At 36.0% G+C, this 27,091-nt stretch overlaps 1 long non-coding RNA gene across 2 annotated transcripts in view; it reads left to right on the top strand.

The window, feature by feature from the left end:
- Nucleotides 1-1,460: 1,460 nt before the first annotated feature.
- The window catches only part of LOC110301147 (uncharacterized), a 180,494-nt gene continuing 154,863 nt past the window's right edge, over nt 1,461-27,091 (top strand). The window contains exons 1-2 of one of the 2 annotated variants that reach the window (XR_002378687.2): nt 1,461-1,528; nt 15,804-15,865. This is a non-coding gene — a long non-coding RNA (uncharacterized LOC110301147). The remainder of the gene's footprint in view (nt 1,529-15,803; nt 15,866-27,091) is intronic. The other variant, XR_015046666.1, reaches the window with a different exon arrangement.

Genomic DNA, 27,091 nt, shown 5'->3' with positions numbered 1-27,091 from the left:
TCATCACATTTAAATTAGCCAGGCATGTGATAATCATACACAAACACTTGATGGAAGTCATTGTGATAAGTATAGAAAGACACTTAATAGAAATCATTGTCAAACAATATAAAAAATATCCTGAAAAGAGAAAAACAAAAGACATCTAAATATATTTTTCCAAACTAGTCATACAAAAACCCTTCATGTTACAGAATAATTATACTTAGCAAATTATGTTCTGAATTTCCTAATTACTAACCATCATTGGTTAGTAATTGTTTTCTAAAACTATAATCTTAAAACACATAGAAAATATGTCTATCCATCAAGATATATATATCTTGAACTTTCTATATCTACATCTATACCTCTATGTAAAATTTTACTCCAATTTAATATAATATTTACACTGATTATAAAATGTGAGTTTGAAATTTAAGTTATAAAATATTTAGTGAAAAATTCATCAAAATACAACAAATCTAAAAGAATAATTTTTGATTCCCAGGAGAGAGGGTGCAAAAACAAATCTCCTTCTTTGTGACCCAAGTAAAAAAAGTAAAAATAAAGTAGAATAGATCTTAAAAATTTTAAAATAGGTGACATTAACTAAATAAGGGATTTACTGGTTATTGAAACAGGATCAACATGAAGGCATCAGGGAGACAAAAGATAATCTGAGGAGTAAAATCCACCAAAAAATAGTAGTATGAAAATCCTATAATGATTTATTTCAATTTTTTATCAAATGTGGAAAATACTTTAGTGTGTTTACATGTACTTCTTGTGTTGTGGCCTTCATCATCTTAAACAATGATATCAGCATATGACTGGGAGGGAGATTCAATTTTTGAAAATGACTTATATGCCCAAACTGAAATACAAAAACAAAACAAAGACAAAGGCTAAGGTTGATAAAGACACAAGTGATTATCACATTTCTATTATGCTCACATCTCAAAGCAGAAAATAGAAATATCAAATCAACTGAAATGCCACAAAAGATTTCAGAAGGTTACTCATAATTGATGATGATGATGATGATGGGAACAATAACCCAGAATCAGTAGAAGAAACTATGCTGAGGAATGATTATCAAGGATGGAAGACAAGGTTAAGACAATAATACATACAAACCCATCTAATAAAATTAATCATTGTGACCAATGTGGTAATAGGTTTAGAGTATAAAGAGAACATCCTGAGAAGCCAATGGATAGAATAACACATCTAGTAGGACCTGTGATAATATTTACAGGTATATTTTTGGTGAAGATCAACAAACTCAAACATAAGAAGTAAATGACCTCCAACAGACATTGTACGTGGTCTCCATACATCATAATCATAATCATACATCATAATCAACATGCTAAAAATACAAACATTCCAAGAAGCTATGTGTACCTCTCTCTCTCTCTCTCTCTCTCTCTCTCTCTCTCTCTCTCTCTCTCTCTCTTTCTCTCTCTCTTCCTCGTGTGTGTGTGTGTGTGTGTGTGTGTGTGTAGAATATTGGAAAGGAGACAAAGAAAGAGAATATTCTCAAGTAAGTCAAGAAATGAAAGATGTTTGGGGTTTTTATTTTGTTTGTTTTGTTTTTTGTTCTTTCGTGACACAGAAGAAAATTAGGAAATACTATAAAACAAAACGAAATAAACAAAAAACCTAAGAGAACAGAATGGGAGCAGAGAAGAACTTTGGGTTGAGGTTGGAAAAGTACAAAGCTTTCCCTAAACAAATAGTGAACCCCAACTACTCATGTAAACTTAAAATGGAATGAAACAGAAATAATTATTTGCTGATATTATCTTAAGTATGTTAAACTGTAACTGATCAGTATTATTTTCAAAGTAACCCTACCAGATCTATAATATGATTAGTTTAAATTACAGTGTCAGTTATATACTTTAAATCTTTTATGTAAATTTAATATTTTGAGTATCTCCTAATATTGGCACAGCTATCATTGTTTGTAAATAGTTCAAATGAACAATTTTGAGATGTGGAATAGTTCAGGCATAATTGACTAGTTTCAGCACTGATAAAGATGGATATATACATTCAGTTCAATTATGTCCTGACTAGTATAAACATAAGTTTTGAGTATATAGGCAAGTATTTTATATATGATATATTTTTATTTGCCTCTAAGGAGTCAAGAGAATTCATTCTCTTGCTGTCTTTGATTTTCAATAAACTGGTTGCAGTGTAGCTCCTAGATGCTTTTAAAAGTTGTAAATTAAATTATGCTTAGATGTATCCTTCTGATTTTTTTTTCAGAAAAAATGTTTTTGGAAGCCCATGATCTGTTTATATGTGATAATTTTGAAATTAACCAAAAAAAAAAAAATCAAAAACAAAAACAAATCTATTGAAAATTAAATAGGCTATCACAACACTACTTTGCATAGAAAAGTAATGCTATAGTCTCCATGAGTACTGAGTTATTCTGATTATTTCTCTTTCAACATGACATATTTAATCACTGCTATACTTAAGGATAATCAAATCATATATTTCTTATAATATGTCAATCAGAACTCACCTTTTACATGGATGGAAGGATGGACTATCCAGAGACTGCCCCACCCGGGGATCCATCCCATAATCAGCCACCAAACACAGACATTATTGCATATACCAGCAATATTTTGCTGACAGGACCCTGATATAGCTATCTCTTGTGAGGCTATGGCAGTGCCTGGCAAATACAGAAGTGGATGCTCACAATCATCTATTGAATGGAACACAGGGCCCCAATGAAGGAGCTAGAGAAAGTACCCAAGGAGCTGAAGGGATCTGCAACCCTATAGGAGGAACAATAATATGAACTAACCAGTACCCCTAGAGCTCGTGTCTCTAGCTGTATATGTAGCAGAAGATGGCCTAGTCGGCCATCGTTGGGAAGAGAGGCCCCTTGGTCTTGCAAACTTGATATGCTCCAGTACAGGGGAACACCAGGGCCTGGAAGCAAGAGAGGGTGGGATGGAGAGTGTGGCTGTGTGAGGGTATAGGGGACTTTCGGGGTAGCATTTGAAATGTAAACGAAGAAAATATCTAAAAAAAAATTGTTAAAAAATAAAAAACATCAATCTTCCCTAGCTGGGAACCCTGAGAACTAAAATGATAACTAACTTAATGAGACATGTTAATTGGTAAAATATACATGAGCATAATTGTAGTAAACAATCACTTTCTGACTGAATTTAAATACTGCTTTAAAAGATGAAACTCTTGGGGACTGGATTACCAACCAAAGACTACACATGGAGTGACACATGGCTCTGGCTGCATATGTGGCAGAGGACAGCTTTATACATCAGTGAGACAAAAGGTCTTTGAGCCCCAGTGAAGGCAAATGCCAGGGCGGGAAGACAGAAGTGGGTGGGTGGGTGGGTGGGTGCGTGGGTGGATTGGTGCGTGCCAGAACATCCTCATAGAGGCGGAAGGCAGGAGGGAGGATGGGATGGAGGTTTCCGAAGGGGAGACCTAAAAAGGAAAACATTTTAATGTAAATTTAAAAATATCCAATAAAACGGTCAAAAATAAAAAAGATAAAACTCATATCTAGCCCTGTTATTAGGGGGAAAAAACTCTAAAAATAAACAGAACCCCAAAGCAAACAAAAATAAAAAATAAATGAAAACAATAAAACTTTGATGAGACAGGCAATTATCCAAAAGGGAGAATTTAATACTTCTTCAATTATTCTATTACATGGATATTGTATCAAACCGACTTCTGAGGATGCATAGCTTTACCAGAGGTCATTGTGTCTTTGAACCCTCCCCAGAATTGCCTCTTTTTGGTAGTAGATGTTAATTAATACAGATTTTTCCCAGCTGGTAAAATGTAGAAAAAAAAAAAAAAAAGAATAATGTTAGCCAGAAGTAGGGCATCTATATCTCGTTACTTGCCATAAGGTTCAGGATATTTTCAGAAAAAATATATGGGGTGATTAGAGTCAGTGATGGACACCTACAAAGAAAAACTTTCCTCACAGCATAGTAAGACAACTGCACATATAAACTCACCATGGTTAAAAAACATGCAAAAAGCCTTGTGCAAGCTCAAACCATAACAACTCCCATCATGAAGAGGGGAAGGGAGGAAGACATTCCACCCTTATAAAGACCATGATACTAAAATACCTAAAATAGAAATGCTGGATCTTGGTGGAGGTGGTGCATGCCTTTAATCCCAGCACTTGGGAGGCAGAGGCAGGCAGATTTCTGAGTTCGAGGACAGCCTGGTCTACAGAGTGAGTTCCAGGACAGTCAGGGATACACAGAAAAATCCTGTCTCCAAAAACAAACAAACAAACAAAAAATGACATGCTTTTAGTATACACCTTTAATTTTTAACAAAGAAAGTAAGATTAACTTGTAGAAGGAACCAGCCATGTTTGAAAGTGGCATCTAATTGATGGTCAGTCAAATTGATGAATCAGAGAACGATTTGACACAATAAGTCAGAGGTACAATATGCCCACCTCACAGGCAAACAGCCGAGGAAGAAAGAAACAGTATTATGCTGTGTGCTGTGTGGATGACAGTTATACTCAGACTGTATGGAAAAGACAGATTACACAGAGAAAGAGAGAGACACATATAAAGAACTATCCAGAGTATGATGATTTGTATATGCTTGGAACAGGGCGTGGCACTATGACTTTGTTTGAATAGGTGTGGGCACATTGGAGTAGGTGTGTCACCGTGGGTGTGGGCTTTAAGATCCTCACTCTAGCTTTCTGGAAACCAGACTTCTGTTTTCCTGGTAAGAAGGTGTAGCATTCTCTGCTCCTCCTATACCATGCCTACCTGGATGTTGCCATGCTCCCACCTTGACAATAATGGACCGAACTTCTGAACCTGTAAGCCAGCCTCAATTAAGTGCTGTCTTGTGTAAGAGTTGCTTTGGTCATGTGTCTGTACACAGCAGTAAAACCATAACTAAGATACAGAATATGTGAAACAGCAAGGGCCTATTGCCAAAGTTAGTATGAGTCCAGGCAGTGAAATTTAGTCAGAAGTAGAGAAAAGCCAGATTGAAGCAGTCAGCTTGGAAGATTAGATTGTACAGAGGTTAGAAATGTCTTGGCCTAGGCCAAGTGGTATTTCAGAAAAGGAAACACTCTGTGTTCAGCCCAAGGGATGCATTCACACAGCTTGGATAGAGTTCTCCTCTTACCACTTCATCTGAGGAAATAATCATGATATTTACAAGAACTTTCTAAAGCCATGTTACTATATTAGCATTACTAATTTCTTACCAACTTCATCCTCATAGCCACAGATAAATGTATTTGTTTCCATTCATCAAACAGTATTGACTTTGGACTAGATAGAGCATATCACAGAAAGCCACAACTGGTATAAGTGCAGGAAATGATGGGCTATGGGTATAGATTTGCAATACCACTATTGAAGCTATGGTTCAGGGAACATAGTGGAAAAGGATAGGAAGTAGTATGCTGTTAGACTGTGAATCCCAGAAACAACATGTACACTACCCCCAGGAATACCTCAACAATATGGTTCCAAAACCAAAATCTGAGCAGTGAGAACATGGATATACATGATAGTGTGAAAGAGATAATCTCAAGGAGTCAATGCTAGACAAAGTACTACAGGGAACTACCCACTATGTAGAAGGAGTGAATTAGTCTTCACAGTGATGAGCCACCTGAATGGCTATTCAATATCAAAGGAAAAGCCCTGATATAATATAAGCATATATACATATGCACACACATATACACACATGCATGTGCGTGTGTGCATGTGTGTATGTACAACAACAACAAAAAGCAGATGTTAGAAAAAAATCTTAGCTTAAGTAGATTGATGCTGTTCATTGTTCTCAAATGTAGGAATGGTAAATATACAAATGATATGAGAAAGAGAGAGGGTGGGAGGAAGGAAAGGAGGGGGAGGGGAGGAGGTGGGAGAGGGAGGAGAGGTAGAGGGAGAGAGGGAGAGGGAGAGAAGGAGAGGGAGAGAGGGAGGAGAGGGAGAGAGGGAGGAGAGGGAGAGAAAGAGAGAGGGAGAGGGAGAGAGAGAGATAGAGGAGAGGAATAGGGAGAGGGAGTGAGGGAGAAGGAGAGAGGGCAAGGGAGAGGGAGAAAGAGAGAGGGAGAGGGAGAGAGGGAGAGGGAGGAGAGGGAGAAGGGAGAGGGAGAGAGGGAGAGGGAGAGAGGGAGGAGAGGGAGAGGGAGGAAGGGAGAGAGAGGGAGGGAGAGGGAGAGAGGGAGAGGGAGATAGAGGAGAGGAATAGGGAGAGGGAGTGAGGGAGGAATGAGGGCTAGGGAGAGGGAGAGGGAGGAGAGGGAGAGGGAGAGGGAGAGGGAGAGGGAGAGGGAGAGGGAGAGGGAGAGGGAGAGGGAGAGGGAGAGGGAGAGGGAGAGGGAGAGGGAGAGGGAGAGGGAGAGGGAGAGGGTAGAGGGAGAGGGTAGAGGGAGAGGGTAGAGGGAGAGGGTAGAGGGAGAGGGTAGAGGGAGAGGGTAGAGGGAGAGGGTAGAGGGAGAGGGTAGAGGGAGAGGGTAGAGGGAGAGGGTAGAGGGAGAGGGTAGAGGGAGAGGGTAGAGGGAGAGGGTAGAGGGAGAGGGTAGAGGGAGAGGGTAGAGGGAGAGGGTAGAGGGAGAGGGAGAGGGAGAGGGAGAGGGAGAGGGAGAGGGAGAGGGAGAGGGAGAGGGAGAGAGAATAGGATTCAGAAAAATGTCATCTATATTAGATGACAATTGCATTGAATATGAAAATTACATTATTCAGGATGGCCACTATATAATATCTCTTCCAAGTTAGGAACATAGTGGCCTTTCATTATTACTATTTGTTCCTTTGTGAGTATTGTTAATCTTTTTTGGTGGTTTTTTTTTTTTTTTGCTTTTAATATTTTATTTAAATGAATAGGGTAAATTTGGAGGCATCAAGATACTAGACTCAAGGACTGTATAATGCCATAATAATCAAGATACCATAACAGTGCCATAACAGTGAACATCAATGGGGAAGAATAAATATGAAGTAAGTATTAAGTAACAGATCTGTATCTACAAGCAGCCAATGTCAGGAAGTCTCTAAAACCAAACAATGGAGAAATAATACATTTCAGGATTTTTTCCTCTTTTTCATAAAGAAATGAATGTTATAGATTATTGAGAAACTGTGAATGACTCTTTGTTTTGCTAATAAAGAACTGAATATTGAGAAAAAAAAAAAGAAGGAAAATGGCCATCACGCTCCTAGAAACAGGAAGAAATCAGGAGATGTTCTGCTTCCTCTCTGGCTTCTACTGGAGATATCCTTAGTTCTGGTTATATCAAGTTCTCTTCCCTCTCCATCTATTGTCTGTCTTTGGTGCACCAATCTGTCTTCATCCAATATGTCTTCATGTGTCAATGTCTTTTTTTTTCTTTTTCGTGTTTTGAATGATTGTTGTTCTATGTTTCATGTTCAAAAGAAAAAAATGGTTAAAATTTTATTTGCTCTCTATTCATCCCTTGATTTAGTTTAACTTGATTAGAAGGCAGTCTCAATTTGCCAGGCAGAAACTGATAAGTTGCACTGCACCCCTAGCTAGGAGTCAAGCACAGCAGGAAAAGCCCTGCCAGGAGAAGAAAAACTTCTTTTAAAGGGGTCAGCAGCATCTCAAGTTCTATGGCATGTAAGACGATGGCTTTTATTTCCAAGAAAAATCCTTGCAGTTGTGTTTATTGGACGCAGCAAGTGACAAGGGGCTTTTGTTTTCTTCTTCTTGAAATTACAGCTAGAAAAGGTAAAAATTTAATAGCTGAGTACTACTCCATTGTGTAAATGTATCACAGTTTCTGTATCCATTCCTCTGTTGAGGGACATCTGTGTTCTTTCCAGCTTCTGGCTATTATAAATAGGGCTGCTATGAACATAGTGGAGCATGTGTCCTTTTTACCGGTTGGGACATCTTCTGGATATATGCCCAGGAGAGGTATTGCTGGATCCTCCGGTAGTACTATGTCCAATATTCTGAGGAACTGCCAGACTGATTTCCAGAGTGGTTGTACAAGCTTGCAATCCCACCAACAATGGAGGAGTGTTCCTCTTTCTCCACATCCTCACCAGCATCTGCTGTCACCTGAATTTTTTATCTTAACCATTCTGACTGGTGTGAGGTAGAATCTCAGGGTTGTTTTCATTTGCATTTCCCTGATTATTAAGGATGTTGAACATTTTTTTCTGGTTCTTCCTAGCCATTCTTCATTCTTAAGTTGAGAATTCTTTGTTTAGCTCTGTATCCCCCACTTTTTAATGTGATTATTTGAATTTCTGGAGTCCAGCTTCTTGAGCTCTTTGTTTATATTGGATATTTGTCCCCTATCAGATTTAGGATTGGTAAAAATCCATTCCTAATCTGTTGGTGGCCTTTTTGTCTTATTGACAGTATCTTTTGCCTTACAGAAGCTTTGCAATTTTATGAGGTCCCATTTGTCGATTCTAGATCTTACAGCACAAGCCATTACTGTTCTGTTCAGGATTTTTTTCCCCTGTGCGCAAATCTTCGAGGCTTTCCCCAACTTTCTCCTCTATAAGTTTCAGTGTCTCTGGTTTTATTTGGAGTTCTTTGATGCACTTACATCTTGAGCATTCTACAAGGAGATAAAAACAGATCAATTTGCATTCTTCTACATGATAACCACAAGTTGTGCCAGCACCATTTGTTGAAAATGCTGTCTTTTTTTCCACTGGATGGTTTTAGGTCCCTTGTCAAAGATCAAGTGATGATAGGAGTGTGGGTTCATTTCTAGGTCTTCAATTCTATTCCATTGATCTACCTGTCTGTCGCTGTACCAGTGCCATTCAGTTTTTTATCACAATTGCTCTGTACTACAGCTTGAGTTCAGGCATGGTGACTTCAAGGTTTTCCAGGTTTTCTTGAGTATAGCCTTTTGTATTAGGATCTGATGATGTTTTGGATTTCCTCATGTTCTGTTATTATGTCTCTGTTTTCATTTCTGATTTTGTTAGTTAGGATACTGTCCCTGTGCCCTCTAGTTAGTCTTGCTAAGGGTCTATCTATCTTGTTGATTTTCTCAAAAACAAAAAAACAAAAAAAAACCGGCTTCTGGTTTGTATGAATCTTTACATAGTTCTTTTTCTTTCCACATGGTTGATTTTAGCCCTAAGTTTGATTATTTCCTGCTGTCTACTTCTCTTGCATGAATTTGCTACCCTTGGTTCTAGAACTTTTAGGTGTGTTGTGAGGCTATTAGTGTATTCTCCCTCTAGTTTCTTTTTGGAGGAACTCAGAGCTATGAGTTTTCCCCATGGGACTGCTTTCATTGTGTCCCGTAAGTTTCAGTATGTTGTGGCTTCATTTTCATTAAACTCTAAATAAAAAGTCTTTAATTTCTTTCTTTATTTCTTCTTTGACCAAGGTATCATTGTGTAGAGTGTTGTTCAGCTTCCTCGTGAATGTTGGCTTTCTATTATTTATGTTGTTGTTCAAGAACAGCTTTAGTCAATGGTGATCTGATAGGAGGCATGGTACAATTTCAATACTTTTGTATTTGTTGGACTTGTTTTGTGACCAATTATATGGTCAATTTGGAAAAGGTACCATGAGGTGCTGAGAAGAAGGTATATCTTTTTGTTTTAGAATAAAATGTTCTGTAGATATCTATTAAATCCATTTGTTTCATAACTTCTGTTAGTGTCCATGTGTCTCTGTTTAGTTTCTGTTTCCAGGATCTTTCCATTGGTGAGAGTGGGGTGTTGAAGTCTCCCACTATTATTGTGTGTGGTGCAATGTGTGCTTTGAGCTTTACTAAAGTTTCTTTAATGAATGTTGCTGCCATTGCATTTGGAGCATAGATATTCAGAAGTGAGAGTTCATCTTGGAAGATTTTAACTTTGATGTGTATGAAGTTCCTGTCCTTGTCTTTTTTTTGATACCTTTGGTTTGGAAGTCAATTTTACTCAATATTAGAATGGCTACTCCAGCTTGTTTCTTTGGATTATTTGCTTGGAAAATTGTTTTCCAGCTTTTCACTCTGAGGTAATATCTATCTTTTTACCTGAGGTTCATTTCCTGTAAGCAGCAAAATGTTGGGTTCTTTTTGTGTAGCCACTCTGTTAGTCTATGTCTTTTTGGGGAATTGAGTCCATTGATATTAAGGGATATTAAAGAAAATTAATTATTGCTTCGTGTTATTTTTGTTAGAGTTGGGGTTCTGTTCTTGAGGCTGTGTTCTTTTAGGTTTGTTGAAGGATTACTTTTTTTGCTTCTTCTAAAGTATAGTTTCTGTCCTTTTGTTGGTGTTTTCCCTTTATTATCCTTTGAAGGGCTGGATTTGTGGAAAAATATTGTGTAAGTTTGGTTTTCTCATGGAATACTTTGGTTTCTCCATCTGTGGTCATTAAGAGTTTTGCTGGGTATAGTAGCCTGGGCTGACATTTGTGTTCTCTTAGGGTCTTTATAACATTTGTCCAGGATCTGCTCACTTTCATAGTCTCTAGTGAGAAGTCTTGTGTAAATCTAATAAGTCTGCTTTTATATGTTACTTGACCTTTTTCCCTTGCTGCTTTTAATATTCTATCTTTATTTACTGCATTTGTTGTTCTGATTATTATATTTAGGTAGGGATTTCTTTTCTGATCCAGTCTATTTGGAGTTCTGTAGACATCTTTTATGTTCATGGGCATCTCTTTCTTTAGGTTAGGGAAGTTTTCTTCTATAATTTTGTTAAAGGTATTTTCTGGCCCTTTAATTTGAAAATCTTCAGTCTCATCTACTCCTATTATTCATAGGTTTGGTATTCTCATTGTGTCCTAGATTTCCTGGATGTTTTGAGTTAGGATCTTTATGCATTTTGCATTTTCTTTCATTGTTGTGTCCATGTTCTCTATGGAATCTTCTGCATCTGAGATTATCTCTTCTATCTCTTGCATTCTGTTGCTGATGCTCTCATCTTTGGTTCCTGATTTCTTTCCTATCTCCAGAGTTGTCTCCCTTTGGGTTTTCTTTATTGTTTCTACTTCCATTTTTAGATCCTGGATGATTTTGTTCAATTCCATCACCTGTTTGGTTGTGTTTTCCTGTAATTCTTTAAGGGATTTTTGTGCTTCCTCTTTAAGGTCGTCTGCCTGTTTTGCAGTGTTCTCCTGTATTTCCTTAAGTGAGTTATTGATTTCCTTCTTCAAACCCTCAACCAGTATCATGAGATATGCTTTTAAATCTGAATCTTGTTTTTCTGGTGTGTTGGGGTATCCAGGATTCCCTGTGGTGGGTGTGCTGGGTTCTGATGATGCTGAGTGGTCTTGGTTTCTGTTAGTAAGTTTCATAAGTTTGCCTTTTGCCATCTGGTAATTCCTGACACTAGTTGTTATAGCTGTCTCTGGCTGGAGCTTGTTCCTCCTGTGATTCTGTTAGCCTCTGTCAGCACTCCTGGGAGTCCAACTCTTTCCTGAGTCTCAGTAGTCAGAGTACTCTCTGCAGGCAAGCTCTCCTCTTTCAGGGAAGGTGCACAGAGGTCTGCAGCTCAGCTCTGCCTCCTGGCTGAAGATGAATGCCCAAATGGGCCTTTTCCCAGAAGCTATGTTGCTTTTGCAGCCTGAGTGCTCTCCTGAGCAGACTGGTCTCTGAGGAACAAGATGGCATTCTCAACTGCTCCTGCTGTCAGAGCCCTCCCTGGAGGCCAAATCTCCCCTTGTGGGGAAAGTTCACAAAGAATTCTGGAGCTCAGTTCTGACTCCTGGCTGAAGATGAAAGCCTGAAAGGGGCCCTGTTGCAGAAGCTAAGTTGCTTATGCAGCCTGCATGCTCTCCTATACAAACTGGTCTATGAGGGACCCGGGATACAAGATCCATGCTTTCTTTTTTACCTGTTCTTGTAGCATTCATATAACTTTCCTTCAGTATTAAGTAATTTGCATAGTACATTTTGGAAATATATCAGGGTTCATTATTCCTTGTCATATTTTCTTCTCTACCTTGCCCTCACATCCTTTAACAAAGTTTCACCATTTCTTTTCCATACAACTACCTTAAACCTTATATCATTGCTTTTTATCTTTCTCCCCTTTGAAGTTCCTGCCCACAATATCTTCCTAGTTCCCAGAATTCAATAGATATTCCAAATGAAATATATGTATTTAAAATTCAAAGTCAGGATTCAAGAATGAGGTAACATTTATCTATATGAGTCTGGGTTAGGCCATTTATAATAATTGTTTAAAAATCCTGTACCTGTGAATTCCATAATTTTATTTTTCTAAACAGTAGAATAATATTCTGTTTTACAAATATAACTTTTATCAATCATTTCTAAGTTCATAGATAATTAGGCTGTTTCGACTTCCTGCTATTGTCAAAAGAGTACCAGTATCAACAAGTAATATGAGTAATATTTTTATAGAAAGTTATAGGTCCTTTGGGTATATGCCTCAGAGTATGTTATAAAGAGACCATGTTTCAGATCTATTTCTAGTTAGTTTTTTTTTTTTTTTTTTTTTTGTGGAAGTGCCACAATGATTTGTATAGTGTCTATACACCTTTCTACTCCCATTAGCCCTGAATAAGTGATCCCCTTTTGCCACACCTATATTTCACACACTTAATTGTTTCATTGATAGGCTGGTTCTTTGTTTTTAGTCTTAGCCATTATACCTAAGGTGAGATGAAATCTTAAAATTTGTTTTAAAATTCATTTCCCTGATAGCTAAGGGTATTTTTTATGTCAATTGACTGTAATTTGTTTTTCTCATCTTCTGGTGATGACAGCTCTCAGTTTACCATCACATAATGGTAATACCAAAGAGAGACTTTTTTATTTTATACTTTTAATCAATTACATATTCAAAAGTGACAACTAAAGCAAAAAAATTACTAATCATGAAGTAATCTTGCCCCAGCTATTTCTTTAAATTCAAAATAGAATTTATATATTTTAACATAATATTGATACTCAACTTCAGGGTTGTATTTCTCTCTGAATTAAATATTACATCTGATAATGCATAGAAAAATATTGAAATCCAGTTGTGGTATTTTACTATTTTCATGGTGTTGTCCTATTATTTTTCATGTACCACATGAATCATCAGAATCACATTAATGAGTAAGAAAGAAACAGGGTTAGATTTCTGTTTCAATATAGAAGGTTTGCATCATTTTTCTTTCTGAAGACACTCAATAAAAAAGAGATTAAGAACATGAACTTCAAGCAGCTTTTACATGGAATTGAAATATGATCCTGATTCCCACCCACATCCTTCTGTGGTCAGCTGTGGCTCCCTCGCTAATATATCTGGATATTGGCTGATATCTGCCAGGAGAGCAGTTAAATTCTTTGAGCAGCTTCTCAGTGGGGCTGAGATTTTAAAGTTTCTGTGTAATGGAGTGTATTACCATTTGCCATATGATGAGATAGCTTGTCTGTCAGCCAGGGAGCTGTTTAACGTTATATATAGGTCAAATGAGCCAAAAAGAGCAAGAGAAGAAGAATATTGAGTATCTTGAAAGCATTAGCTCAAACCTCAGAGTCAACCCCTACTTTTCTCCATGGCTGTGTGATATCTTCAGATGAAATTGATTTTGTATTATTGGAAGAACTAAGAGAAATGTATTTGAAATAAGTCCTTGAAGGGCATGAATTTTCCCTAAGGCTAAGTAAAATGGTTTATATATTCTACCACTAACGTTTTAAATTTTCAGCTAGGGTCAAATAATGTTCATGTTATTAAGAATCACTAAGTATTTTCTTCAGCTCACACTACTGTCTATTTATGAGTCACCATTCAAAGATGCTAAATTATAAAATTAAAATACTTTATCTTCCTCTTCCAAAGGCACCTTTAACATTAAGAGAATTGTATTAGATAGCCCATATGATAATGTTTTAGTAACTAAATGAGTGAAAGTTTAAAAAAAAAGAAATAGATTATGTTTCTTACTTGTAGGAAACATTCTGAAAATTTGGAAAATGAAATTATGTATCACTAATTCCAGTCCAGGTGGATTATGAAATTATAGATTTTATATATTTCTCATCAGGTATTTTGTTTTATCAAAAAATAATGTTGATTACCCATACGCAAATATTATACCTCTTAATTTGATATTAATTTTACAATAATTGTGATGGCTCCTCCTGGTTATTAGCTTGATTATATCTGCAATTAACTATAAGCCAGAAATAGAGGCCACACCTGTGATCCTGATCATGAGGATGGAAGACAGGTTTCTGGCCTGGATCTAGACATGGAGCTTTGGATCCATAGTAGCCATGAAAACCTTAGACCATGGCAAGGTAGTAAACATCTTTAATTCCAGGAGACTAAGGCACACAGAGTTCTGAATTCAAAGTCAGCCCAGGAAAAAGCAAGTTGTAAATCCAGGTTTGGCATGTACTCGCATTTAATCTGAGCCACACCTTCTGTTGTTGGCCTACATAAAAATGAGGATATGTTCTTACTTGCCAGAATATATGGCAAGTTGGAGGTTACTTGTACAGAAGACCAGATTAAACAGCTACCCTTATGGGATTGAGCAATTACTAGCCTCTTGGACTTCATATTCACAGCTGTCCATTTTTGGGTTAGTTGGACTACAGACTGAAAATCATTACAATAAATTCCCTTCATACGCAGAGATGTTCCATAAGTTCTGTGACTCAAGAGAACCCTGACTCAGGACAGTAAATATTGGTATCCAAGAACCATGATAAAAACTATTATAGAATACTGAAATTTAAGAAAGTATTTTAAAATATCTAAGAATGTTTGGCAAATGTTACTCTGTAACTTTAAACAGAAGTCACTGAAGACTTGTATAGGCTTGGACTGGATAAAAGCCTGTCTGTTTTTGCAAAGGATAAGAGTTGGTTCAAACATCTATATAGGGCAGCTTGCACTGTCTTGGACTCCAGTTCCATGAGATCTGATTCCTTCTGCTGGCCTCTGAAGACCTCTGTTCATATATCCATATATATATATATATATAGATAGATAGATAGATAGATAGATAGATAGATAGATAGATAGATAGATAGATATAGAGTGTATATATATATACACTCTACAAAATTTTAAAAATAAGTTAAAAACACAAATATAATTTTCAGTATATTTATTTTTAGCCTGCATTTCTGAAACTTCTTTATCACAAAATACTCTGAGATTCTTAATTCAAAAGTAACTACGGTACAGACAATTTCATTTCAGTTCCATGCAGCAAGTGTTTCTATTTGATAATATTTTAAAAGTAGCAGTAATTGACTGATTGACTTCTTATTCATGGAAGTGGAGTATGAAGCTTCCTAATCTGTTCTGCACACTCCTTCCAAGAATGCCAAAAATTAAACCATTTTTAGAGGCAATTTGCCAAGTAGCTTTTGATATTCCCTACTTTTTGTAGTATCCATCAAAGAAAACCCAGTGAGAGCAAAGGAATTGCCATGCAAATGAAGACTTAAAAAATATTGAAGTAGTAAATGGGAAACATTTCCCATATCAACTAATTATTACAATACAGAAATAAATATCAAAAATACTATGGAAAATTATATATACCTCTACAAAGAGTTGGAGCCAGTCATACAAAAAGAAAGTTGCTCATGTAAGGAAATATTCTATTCTTTCAGGTACTTCAGAGAAAGAATAATAAAACGAGTGTGAAAATCATGGAAAATGTTGATGAAAGTACTGTACCTGATACACAATTATCCAATATAAAATTGTCTTGTATTTTAAAAACTTTTTTATTGAAAATATATTATTTTGTCATATAAGCATTCTGACTACAGTTTTCCCTCCCTCTACACCTCCCACCTCACCCAACTCCAACCAGCCAAGATCTACTCCTCCAACTTCTTCACTTCTGTTCTTGATGTTCTCTACTTGAAATATATGGTAAATATTATTTTATTCAATGTTATGAGTAGATATATGTATATACTATAATGTAATAAGTTAAGTTATATGAGTACATATATAGATACATATATATGCTATAATATAATATATAAGTATGTTATAAATCTATAATGTTGTAATAAATTAATAAATAATTGTGACAGATTTGAATTTGGTAAAGTTAAATATGTAAGAAGGATATAAAGTAGTATCATCATTCTATCAATATCTTGATATTAAAATATAAATATATGCTTACTAAGCATAATTTTAGTGAAGCTATATAAAATTAGTGAAGATGGATTAATAATATGATTTGCTTTAATTTTACTTTTTTTGTATAAGTTTGCAGTATACTAATTTTTTGTTGAATATCATAGTATTAATTGGAAACTAGCAGTGTAACTGTGCAAGAGATTCTAAAATATACATTGATTTAAAGGAGTGTGCGTGAAATGTTAATCAAAGGCATCAAGTTGAAAGATTCAAATCAATTAAATAAGCCACTGATATTACACAGATATTTTAGTTACATTTGGCAGAATAAAATAAGACATAGGAGAAGCAAAACCATTGAGATTGAACTTCAGAGTGCTTATGATGAGATTTCTGAAGAAGTCCTCTGAACCTCTATCTTCATATTTTGGAGTGAATACAGAGCTGCTTACCTCAGAAATGCTACAGCACTGAATGTAATAGTGTATGAGTTGTCATGCCATAAATCTCTAGTTAACATTTTATTGTTATTTTGTTAATTTACAAAGCCTAGTTTAGAGGGTAGATCTTCATAATTCTTTGGCAAAACACTATTTTCTTCTGCTACAAATTTTTACATAGTGAATAGAGATTGACTGTGTTTATGTTTACCATTACATGGAAAACACCTATACTTGGTATTGTACTTGCTTTGCTATCATATTACAGTGATTTGCAGAGAAAAATGCAAAACAATATTTAGGAAATAAGTAAAATAAAGCTGTAAAGAGTATAAAGGAGACTTAGTAGGAAAATGAACAACTCCTAGTATTTTTAGCTTTCCATAATATAGACTGTAATTTATAAATGCACCATATATACCTTGTTTTTGGAATAAAGTTCATTTTGAAAATTCAATAAATGTTTTTCTAAACTACCAGAAGTGACAGTACTGTTTGAGGGCACAGACATATACTGTAATTACTTTTTCAATCAGGGGGTGATTCAATCTATCTATAAAATGTACAAAATAAATTTATAAATTTGCACCAATTTATCAATCCTACAGACTAAGGATAGTGTTATGAATAAATATAAAGCTGATTCTCCTACCTTAAAGTTTATAGATATTATTTTATACCTGTGGCATATTATTCTTGCTTATTCTTTTCTTAGTCACCTTTATTGCTTTCTTGCATGACATTAGGGATATTTTCCATGCATTGGAGCAATCTTCATGACATTTTCTAAGTCTAACCAGTCTGTGCTCTGCAAAGTCATGAAACCAAACAACTCAATAACATACATAATAAATTCTTATTGAAACTAGTTTTTTTATTAACACTGAAACAGCTTCTGTAAACCTCATTCATGCTCATTTGAACACCAGATATCTGGGAGATTACTCTGCCCAGGAGTGTTTACTAGAATTTGAAACGTAGAAAAGTAGCTTAATTTTTAATAAAAACATCCCTTTGAAATAGGATTTATTGCTTTATTCTTGATGTATGTATATAAGTCTAAGTGAGAGAATACCATTTGTATGTGGGTACAATTCATTCCCTTGGAACTGGAGTTATAGAAGGTTGTGAGGCATCCAGCATGGGTGCTAGCCACCAAATTTAAGTCTTCCTTAGTAGAGCAAGTTCTCATAACCACTGCACTATTACTTTAAGCCTTAATGCATATTTGAATTCTTCAGTCAAATAAATAGTAAATATTATGATAACAAGGTTATTTTGGTTAATAAACTCATACCATTTTTGGCATAATGATAAAAATCACAACAAATATATAAATTTTGTCATTAAATATTTTATTTTATTAATTTTATATTGATTGTATGGTTTTGCTACATGTATGACGGTGTATCATTGTGTGCCTTATGCCAATGGAGTACAGCAGAGCAAATCAGATCCCTTGAAATTGTAATTGCTAAGAGCTGTGAATAACCATGTTGTTACTAGAAATGATATTCTAGTACTCTGGAAGAGCATCCAGTGTTTTCAACTACTGAGTACTCCTAAGTCCCAATTTTGTCAACACACACACACACACACACACACACACACACACACACACAGAGGGGTCTATTTATCTACTATCTATCTATCTATCTATCTATCTATCTATCTATCTATCTATCTACCTACCTATCTACCTACCTATCATCTGTCTTATATATATATATATATATACATATATATAGTAGGCTGTATATTTATGTATGTATATGTGTGTATGTATCTATCTATCGATCTATCTATTGATCTGTCATCCATCTCTCTATCTCTCTATCTCTCTATCTATCTATCTACCTAGATAATGTTTACTATCACACTAGTTATAGAGTTTTTGAGATCATTCACCAAACATCTTACATCATCAGATTTCCACTTGATGGAAAAGAATCAGACACAAAGAACAGAATTTGGAAGAATACACACATGCTTAGAAAGCCTTAGGAAAGCTGTATATGAACACATGAAGAGAAGCTTCATTAAAATCTCATACTATGGGGGCTAGGAAGGGGTAGAGATTCTGTAATAGCTCGTGATGGTAAGAATTTATAAAATTTTTAGTAAGCACTACTAACATAGTTTTCTGTCTCTGTATGCAGAAAGACATTCATGTGAAAAGAGGAGAGTCAAAAGTTCCTACTGAGTCAATGAATAGGAAGTTAGAAGGTGTATAGCATAGAGGAAATGAGGTGAAGATCACTTATTGCCATCACCAGGGTTTCCCAGTGCAACACTTTATCCTTGGCTGCTTTACAAATCTACAAACATTGTTATAGCTTCTCCTACAAGCTAAGAAAGAAGGTAGGACTACAAAACAAAATCCATTTTAAAAATGTCTTAGAAAGCAATGACACAATAGCGATGATGAAAACTAATTATAATGAAGGAACAACTTCAAAAATCATAAGGGTAGAACAGGCAGCCTCTGGAGGTAGGAGGTGGAGAGACCCTCCAGAAGGTACTAGATACCTGGGATGTGAGAAACTCTTAGGACCCAAAGGGAAGGACCCTAGATGAAATGCTCTACAGTGCAGAGGAGGGAACTTGTAAAGCCTACCTCCAGCAGAAAGACAGGGCATCAAGTGAAGGATGTGAGGTTTCCAGCCCACAATAAAAACTCTGACCCACCATTTTTTGTCTGAAAAGAAAATTACAGGGATGGAAATGGAGAAGAGGATGAGGAGGAAAAAAAAGTTCCAGTGACAGGCTCAAAGTGGCATCCAGCTCAGGAGGAGTCTCCAAGGCCTGACACTATTACTGAGGCTATGGAGTGCTCACAAAAAGGGACCTATCCTGACCACACTCTCAAAGACCAATAAGCAGCTGAAAGAGTCAGATACAGATATTTGCATCCAACCAATGGACAGAAGATAGTGACAACTGTGGTTGAATTATGGAAAAACTAACAGAAGCTAAGGTAGAGGGCATCCCTGTAGGAGGAGCAGTAGACTCAGTTAACCTATACCCCTGAGATCTTTCAGACACTTGACAACCAACCAGGCAGCATACATCAGCTGATATCAGGCCCCCAACACAGATACAGCAGAGAACTGCCAGATCTGGGTTCAGTAAGAGAAGACGCACCTAACACTCAAGAGACTGGAGGTCCCAGGGATTTTAGAGGTCTGGTGGGTTGGAAGGTAGGGGTGGGGTCATCATCACAGAGAGAGGAGACAGGGAAGAGGTATGGGAGGTGGAACAATCGGAGGGTGGACTGGAAGGGGAAGAAAATCTGGAGTGTAAAATTAAAGATTAACTTAAAAGAATGTATATATGTATATGTGTATATGTGTATATGTGCATATGTGTATATGTGTATATGTGTGTATGTGTGTGTGTATGTGTATATATATAATGTATATATGTATACATTATTAGTTATCATCATTGCAGGGTGTAGGTATTAAACTTGGATTATATCACAAAATTACCATCCATTTATATTTCTCATATTCATGGAAAGCTGTGTTCTTTGACAAACTACTGGGGATGCTTCCACTTTCAAATAAACATACTACAGTTTCTCCCCCAAATTATATAAATTGATGAAATATAATTTAGAAATGTATCAAATTGGGTTTCATTATTTAAGTAGATTTAATACCTGTTTATTTATGAAGTAAGAGAGATCAACATTTTTAACTCACATTATACACTATAGCACTTAGCAAGTGAATTTTATAGAAATGTAAAAACTTTAAGGTTCCAGAGGTTGAGACTGAATCAATTTGGGCCCATTTACCAATACTTATACACAGTTCTGTACAAGTTATTTTATGGAATATTGCTGATATTAAATATTTAAAAATCACTAAAAAATTATTTCAAGTATTTTAGATAATTTATGATAATATTCCAAAAATGCGTTCATACCAAGTATGATGGAATTTTCATAGTTTCCACACAAGTAGACTAAACTGAAATTTATTAAAAGTGAAAAATGACAAGAAATTTATGTAAAGTAATACACAACAAAAGTCTAATTAGAAAGATCAATTTGTATGTAGGAATTCTATAGGATATTAAGAAACATATTGAAAATTTAAAGCACTGGTATTCCTTCTCATTATAAGGAAAGTTAAAAATGTAGTATAAAGCAACAATATAGAGATGTTTATACTATATTGAGAAATTTCACATACATATACTGGATATGAATTTTACTTTCTTTTTAGAGACAAGGTGTTCCTTTTCCAACTACACTCAAACAATAATTTTTAGCCTAAAGTTATGCATATAATGAGCTCAGGTTCCCAAGTAAGTTTATAATTTAGCATACTTTACCTACTATTATGAACTTGCACAAGGAAAATGAAGATTAATCCTGGGATTGGGGAAGCTCCCAGGACTCAATGTCGGTGACATTAGCTGAAATGCCCAATACTGAGGATATGGAACCTGAAGAGATCGCTTCAGAAGTCAAATAGGACCCCTATTGGATAGTTGGAGACATCAATCCACCTACAGAACTTTTGATACCAAATTGCTCCTATATAAAAGAAATGCAGGGACAAAAATGGAGCAGAGAGTGAAGGAATGGCTTAACAGTGTCAGTGACAATTTGGGATCCATCCCACAGGTAGGCACCAGTACCTGAATATTAGTGATGGCATGTTGTGATTCCATAAGGACCCTAGTATGACTGTCCTCTGAAAGGTTCTACCAGCAGCTGACTGAGATAGATACAGACACTCACATCCAAACATTGTGCAGAGATCAGAGAACCCTATGGAAAAGCTAGGGGAAGGACTGAAGGAACTGAAGGGGATGGCAAACCCATAGGAAGACCAACAGTGTCAACTAATATGGATCCCTGAGAGCTCCCAGAGAATGAGCCACCAACAAAAGATCCCCAGGACATTAATAGCCTAATCCTGTGGATACTTGATGCCCCAGGGTGGGGTAAGATGGTGGGAGGGAGGACCCTCTCAGAGGTAAAGGGGAGAGGGATGGGGGAAGGAACTCTGAGATGGAAATGGAAAGGCAGCATTTGGGATGTAACTAAATAAAATAATTAATTAAAATAAAAATAATATTTTAAAACTTATGCAAGGAATTTAAGTTAGAATAATCATGATTTCTGTGGAAAATAATTGATATTTGATTTAATTTGAGAATAAAGTAGTAAGATATATATGTATATGTGTGTGCATGTTGAGATAAATTGATTCATATGTAATTTTCTTTTTTTTTTCTTTTTAATATTTTTATTACATATTTTCCTCAATTACATTTCCAATGCTATCCCAAAAGTCCCCCATAGCGCCCCCCACTTCCCTACCCACCCATTCCCATTCTTTTGGCCATGGCATTCCCCTATATTGGGGCATATAAAGTTTGCAAGTCCAATGGGCCTCTCTTTCCAGTGATGGCCGACTAGGCCATCTTTCGATACATATGCAGCTAGAGACAAGAGCTCCGGGGTTCTGGTTAGTACATCATGTTGTTCCAACAATAGGGTTGCAGATCCCTTTAGCTCCTTGGGTACTTTCTCTAGCTTCTCCATTGGGAGCCCTGTGATACATCCAATAGCTGACTGTGAACATCCACTCCTGTGTTTGCTAGGCCCCGGCATCGTCTCACAAGAGACAGCTATCTTTGGGTCCTTTCAGCAAAATCTTGCTAGTGTATGCAATGGTGTCAGCGTTTAGAAGCTGATTATGGGATGGATCCCTGGATACGGCAGTCTCTAAATGGTCCATCCTTTCATCACAGCTACGAACTTTGTCTCTGTAACTCCTTCCCTGGGTGTTTTGTTCCCAATTCTAAGAAGGTGCACAGTGTCCACACTTTGGTCTTCATTCTTCTTGAGTTTCATGCGTTTATCAAATTGTATCTTATATCTTGGGTATCCTAAGTTTTGGGCTAATATCCACTTATCAATGAATACATATTGTGTGAGTTCTTTTGTGATTGTGTTACTTCACTCAAGATGATGCCCTCCAGGTCCATCCATTTGGCTAGGAATTTCATAAATTCATTCTTTTTAATAGCTGAGTAGTACTCCATTGTGTAAATGTACCATAATTTCTGTATCCATTCCTCTGTTGAGGGACATCTGGGTTCTTTCCAGCTTCTGGCTATTATAAATAGGGCTGCTATGAACATAGTGGAGCATGTGTCCTTTTTACCGGTTGGGACATCTTCTGGATATATGCCCAGGAGAGGTATTGCTGGATCCTCCGGTAGTACTATGTCCAATTTTCTGAGGAACCGCCAGACTGAGAATAAAGTAGTAAGATATATATGTATATGTGTGTGCATGTTGAGATAAATTGATTCATATGTAATTTTCTTTTCTTCCATATTTGTAAAAACAGGCCAATGATAGTTACTTAACCTGTTGGTGAAGTAATCAATAATGTAGTAAAATTGCTGGGACTTTATTCTGCACAATTTAGAATTTAGAATTAGACAGTTAATATTAAGACAAATTTTAGACGAGTAATTCTTATGTTATTACGATAGATTTGTTCTATAGGAATGAAAACTTCCTCTGGATATATGCCCAGGAGAGGTATTGCTGGATCCTCCGGTAGTACTATGTCCAATTTTCTGAGGAGCCCCCAGACTGATTTCCAAAGTGGTTGTACAAGCTTGCAATCCCACCAACAATGGAAGAGTGTTCCTCTTTCTCCACATCCTCACCAGCATCTGCTGTCACCTGAATTTTTGATCTTAGCCATTCTGACTGGAGTGAGGTGGAATCTCAGGGTTGTTTTGATTTGCATTTCCCTGATGATTAAGGATGTTGAACTTTTTTTTCAGGTGCTTCTCAGCCATTCGGTATTCCTCAGGTGAGAATTCTTTGTTCAGCTCTGAGCCCCATTTTTAATGGGGTTATTTGATTTTCTGGAGTCCACCTTTTTGAGTTCTTTATATATATTGGATATTAGTCCCCTATCCGATTTGGGATAAGTAAAGATCCTTTCCCAATCTGTTGGTGGCCTTTTTGTCTTATTGACGGTGTCTTTTGCCTTGCAGAAGCTTTGCAACTTTATGAGGTCCCATTTATCGATTCTCAATCTTACAGCAAAAGCCATTGCTGTTCTATTCAGGAATTTTTCCCCTGTACCCATATCTTCGAGGCTTTTCCCTACTTTCTCCTCTATAAGGTTTAGTGTCTCTGGTTTTACATGGAGTTCCTTAATCCACTTAGATTTGACCTTAGTACAAGGAGATAGAAATGGATAAATTCGCATTTTTCTACATAATAACCGCCAGTTGTGCCAGTACCATTTGTTGAAAATGCTGTCTTTATTCCACTGGATGGTTTTAGCTCCCTTGTCAAAGATCAAGTAACCATAGGTGTGTGGGTTCGAAGGACACATGCTCCACTATGTTCATAGCAGCCTTATTTATAATAGCCAGAAGCTGGAAAGAACCCAGATGCCCCTCAACAGAGGAATGGATACAGAAAATCGGTACATTTACACAATGGAGTACTACTCAGCTATTTAAAAAATGAATTTATGAAATTCCTAGGCAAATGGATGGACCTGGAGGGTATCATCCTGAGTGAGGTAACCCAATCACAAAGGAACTCACACAATATGTACTTACTGATAAGTGGATATTAGCCCAGAAACTTAGGATACCCAAGATATAAGATACAATTTGCAAAACACATGAAATTCAAGAAGAACAAAGACCAAAGTGTGGACACTTTGCCCCTTCTTAGAAATGGGAACAAAACACCCATGGAAGGAGTTACAGAGACAAAATGTGGAGCTGTGACGAAAGGATGGACCATCTAGTGATTGCCATATGCAGGGATCCATCCCATAATCAGCTTCCAAATGCTGACACCATTGCATACACTAGCAAGATTTTGCTGAAAGGACCCAGATATAGCTGTCTCTTGTGAGACTATGCCGGGGCCTAGCAAACACAGAAGTGGATGCTCACAGTCAGCTATTGGATGGATCACACAGCCCCCAATGGAGGAGCTAGAGAAATTACCCAAGGAGCTAAATGGAACTGCAACCTTATAGGTGGAACAACAATATGAACTAACCAGTACCCCGGAGCTCTTGTCTCTAGCTGCATATGTATCAAAAGATGGCCTAGTCGGCCATCACTTCAAAGAGAGGCCCATTGAACTTGCAAACTTTATATGCCCCAGTACAGGGGAACCCCAGGGCCAAAAAGGGGGAGTGGGTGGGTAGGGGATTGGGGGGGTGGGTATGGGGGACTTTTGGGATAGCATTGAACTTTAAACGAGGAAAATACCTAATTAAAAATAAATTTATAGAAAATTAAAGGAGTGTAATAGCTACTTTTCTTGTTGCTCTCACCAATAAAATTGAGAATAGAAAAGTTAAAAAAAAAAAAAAAAAGGAATGAAAACGTCCATGTATGGTCCATAAAGTTATCACTGAGGATTTATAGATTATTTGAACTATCAGAAATATATCTGCCTAATTATTTTCAATGTAGTGCTTTGAGAAGGTGATCAGAGATCTGGTAATCTATTGTTTCTGCTGTTCCAACATGGCATGACACATAATTGTTCTAGATAGTGGATTTAGATTGTGAAATACGGCTCATTAATTGTTAAATGCTTTAAGATATAAAATTTCAATGTTCATTTCTTATGATAAAACTTAATAAAGAATGGAAATTAACACATCATTAATCAGTCTAGCCACAATGACTGAAATATAGATAGAAAGTGGAGAAATTTTGTCACACATCAGAGCCTATAGAGTTTGTTTTATAAATTTCTAACTATAAATTTATGTAAAGATATTAAACATCAGTTGTATTAGATTTTTTTGTGAAATATGTACATATATGTATAAAACATTCTTATATTTATTATTATTTTCCTGTTTAAAAATGTACTTTGAATTATTGATAATATAGCAAAAACTATATATAATCAATATAAAGTTGAGAATGAAGGAAGTAGGAAGAGGAAGGTATGGAAATATAATAAATATTAACACATCTGAAGGTAATTATAAAGATGAGCTGAAAGAGTAGGTGTTAGAAATGATGACATACCTTGGTATTCTCATAATGTGACTTAGGAAAGGGACAACATTTGAAATGTAAATAAATATCTAATAAAAAATTACCATTATATATTTTAGGCTATCTGATATTCTGGGTAAAGAGATTTATAGGATTTCTTTCACTCCTTTTCAAAATACATTAGGTAACACCAGAAGTATTAAAGTACTTGTGCACCCAGTGGAGGTATGTGGGATGAGGTAGATGTGTGGAAACTATAAACAGATATCCATGGAGTATTATTTTCACTTACTGCAAGTAAATTTATGAGCATAAAGCATTAATAAGTCATCATTTTTAGCTGGTAGCATGATTATGTTAAATAATTGATTTGAAAAAATTATATTTCCTAAATATCCATATGTTAACCATACCTTTAAAGACTAAATTAAGTATGAAATCTTCGTATCATACTACAAAATATTTTGGAAAAATATAATTTTTATGAAAATTTTTTATCTGAAGATTTCTTAAGAGTTAACCTTGATCACACACTACAAAATGAAACCCTTAAAGGTTTTTCTAAATATATAATGGTTGTGTTCTAGAGTTTAATTTGAATCTGTTTACCAGTATAAATATTCACCATATGGTATGTCTTCTGTTTATTAAATAAAAGTGGGTTGTTTTCTGTCAAAGGAATTTTTAGTATCTATATGACTACCATGAGACAGTGACTATGTGCATTTGGAGTTCTTTATAGATTTTTGGGGAAAGGGAGACTCATTTAATCTATTTCTATAATTTAGCAAATAGTTTGTGTACACATGCTTTGTCTACATATATCTCTAGGTTCCTATTGCAAGCCTGGTCTCTGGAGAGTCTAGAAATGGCACCATATCCCCAGGAGCTAGGGTTACAGAGAGTTGTAAGCTATCATGTGTTCTTTTGGAATAGAACCCAGGTATTCTGGAAGAACAGCATGTGTTCTTAATAACTAAAGGATCTCCCTAGTTCCAACACCCATAATTATAAAGACAAAAATATTTGGGTGATGAAGAATATTTCTTATTATCTCAGGTATACAAATATAAATTATTTTACAGAACCAAACATAAAAGGTTTAGAAACTTAATATAATAAAGTGAAATGGATATAATAATAATAATAATGATAATAATATCAAAAAAGTAAATTATGGAACTCTTTTATAAGAGAACAGTCATCCTATTAACAGAGCTTTCAGGGTTTTGCCATGTGTGATACAAACAGTGAAACTTCAAAACTGATTCTCCCCTCGTTCAAAAAAAAAAAATGTAGCAAGAAGATGATAATCTGGAGTTAGGCAAAGCAATTTTCAGTACATATCATCTCATACGATCACATTTACATCACTTGATTAAATAAGAATTATGATAACTAAGACTTGTTAAACATCTTGTTTTCACTCATTTTAGAGTGAACGTCAGGTGACATTGTTGGCTTACTTAAACTTCTCTGTGTTATTGATTTTTCTAGGACATTCTTTCATTCATTTATTATTCACTAC

Source organism: Mus caroli, unplaced genomic scaffold (genome assembly GCF_978045245.1).
Source record: "Mus caroli unplaced genomic scaffold, Mus_caroli_1 scaffold_1, whole genome shotgun sequence".
Classification (NCBI taxonomy): Eukaryota; Metazoa; Chordata; class Mammalia; order Rodentia; family Muridae; genus Mus; species Mus caroli.
The sequence above is the reverse complement of the archived record's forward strand: the minus strand, read 5'-3'. Positions and strand labels throughout refer to the sequence as shown.